Source organism: Danio rerio, chromosome 2, assembly GCF_049306965.1.
Source record: "Danio rerio strain Tuebingen ecotype United States chromosome 2, GRCz12tu, whole genome shotgun sequence".
Lineage (NCBI taxonomy): Eukaryota > Metazoa > Chordata > Actinopteri > Cypriniformes > Danionidae > Danio > Danio rerio.
This window is the reverse complement of record NC_133177.1, coordinates 63,200,001-63,202,500: the sequence shown is the minus strand read 5'-3', so window position 1 is coordinate 63,202,500 and position 2,500 is coordinate 63,200,001. Positions and strand designations below refer to the sequence as shown.

The 2,500-nt window shown below is 43.8% G+C and overlaps 1 protein-coding gene across 13 annotated transcripts in view; it reads left to right on the top strand.

Annotated features, from left to right (window-relative positions):
* The window catches only part of LOC103910228 (transcriptional repressor p66-alpha-like), a 16,223-nt gene that overhangs the window by 10,196 nt on the left and 3,527 nt on the right, over nt 1–2,500 (top strand). The gene's annotated exons all lie outside the window — the stretch shown is intronic.

Sequence of the window (2,500 nt, the reverse complement as noted above, 5' to 3'; positions counted from 1 at the left end):
GAAGACAAAATGCCTTATTAGTGCACTGAAGAAGAGCTCATTCGATAAATAACACAATTAAAGAAAATCAGTAATATTCAGCTCAGCTTTATTTGTGCAGCGCTTTTACAATGCAGAAGTGTCAAAGCAGCTCAACATACAAGATCATAGTGTGTTCAGTGCAGTGTGGTTTAATCTTCACTGCTGACAGTCCAAGTGCAGAGCTGCAGTGTAGGCGCTGGAGGCTGGAGAGCGCTGGACGTCCGTCGTGGAGAAGCTGCAGGTGTGAGAGGTCACCGGCTGGTGTTCAGACTGCCCGACAGGATCAATGCAGAGACTCGTCTGTCACTGGGGTCTTTCAGGGATCAGTCTCACGCTCTCCACTCCTCCATGACCACCACAGCAGCTGCTCAGGATACGGCCGGGTCCAGGATTATGGAGACCTCGAGAATAATAAACACAGACCAACATAAGTGCAGATGTTGTGCACATTATAATGTCTTTAGGGAAGTGTTTCCGGCTCCGCTTGCCCTGAATAACGCAGACTCACAATCCTATAGAGGGTTTGGATTTCAACAGCATGTGTGTGTGTTTGATGTGTACTAATGTAGCGGAGGTCAGCTAGTGTGTGCTGTGCAGGTAAACTCACTCCTCTGACCTGTAAAGGTGCTCTAGTGACAGCCGCTAGAGGTCATGGTCTTTAGCCGTCTTAGTAGAGCAACTGATTCCCATGCGGAAAGTCGCCGGTTCGATACCAGCTCGGAGCGGGTTGAGTGATGTAGGACTGGTGGGGTTACATTGGTGCCGTGACCCGGATGGGAGTGAGGTTTAGGGGGGTGGGTGTAACGGAGGTCAGCTAGTGTGTGCTGTACAGGTAAACCTCACTGCTCTGACCTCTGAAGGAGCTCTAGTAACAGACGCTAGAGGTCATGGCCTTTAGCCTCCTTGTTAGAGCAACCAACTCCCATGCGGAAGGTCGCCGGTTCGATTCCTGCTCGGAGCGGGTTGGGTGGTGTAGGACTGGTAGGGTTGTCGCGCACAAATTTCAAAATAAAAGTCTAGTATAAGCAAAATAAGTAAAAAATGTAACTTTTGTTGTTTTTTTTGACCACACACTCCGCAACCCACTGAAAATGTTCCACCAGTTGAGAAACACTGCTGTAGTGTATTTAGTGATTGGCCAGCAGGCACACCACGCCGTAAGACATTAATATTAGGTTAGATTTAGGATGTGATGTCAGGTGACCAAAATTCAACGTCTAGCCGGTGTCTAAGGACAACGTTATTTTGCTGTCCAGTAATGACGTCAAATGACGTTGATATTTGGTTGATTTTAGGTTGGATGTTGGACATTGATGTCGGCCTGATGTTGAGTTCTGACGTCAACCTGATTTTCATTTCCAAACATAATGCAGCGTCCCACAACGTTAGGGTACAATGTCAGTCTGACGGCATGTCTTGTGCTGCTGGGTGTTTAAGGATATTCGGTCATCATCCGTCATCTTCATCAGTGACATCATCTGAACAGTCTCTGGGTCAGTGTGTGTAAAGATGTTGGACTTCTTCTTGGACACTTTTAATGCTTCCAAACAGTTTTCTGCAATAATAAAGCGCACACGTCTTCAGGGAGTTCATTATGAGGCGGTTTACCTTTGATTGGACCGAAATCACAGGACTGAACTTTCTAATCCCCGTAGACGAGAGTAAATACAGCAGTGAGAGCAGACTGAGGGACAGTAGTGGAGTAACAGCGCTGATACTGCAGTAAACATGAGCTCAAGGAGAGTAAAAGCACACATTATCAAAACTACTCAGTGAAGTACAATTGCTGAGAAACACTGCTCAGTTACAGTACTCTGAGTGTTGGTGATCTGTTAGTTTACACCGCTGGTTATTAGTCATCCAGTTTTAATATCAGCTACACAATCTGTTCAGGATATCAGCTTCAATAAAACAGAGCTGTCTCTTTATACAGAGCTTCACACAGTGTGGATGTTGCAGTGAAGCTTCAGTTTGAAACATTGAGCTGTAAATGAATCCTGATTGTGATCAGCTCTACTGTACATTTAGATTGTTGTTGTTGGTATTAAACTAAATTATTGAATGTCAATCATCCACTGTTAAATCAGTGTTCATAATAATAATCAATAAATAACTGAATAATAAGAGAGAATGTCAATCATAAACACTGATGATGATGATGATGATGATGATGATGAGGAGGATGTGGATGATGATGATGATGAGGATAATGATGATGATGATGATGACGATGATGATGATGATGATGATGATGAGGATGATGATGATGATGAGGAGGATGTGGATGATGATGATGATGAGGATAATGATGATGATGATGATGACGATGATGATGATGATGATGATGATGAGGATGATGATGATGATGAGGAGGATGTGGATGATGATGATGATGAGGATAATGATGATGATGATGATGACGATGATGATGATGATGATGAGGATGATGATGATGAGGATGATGATGAGGATAATGATG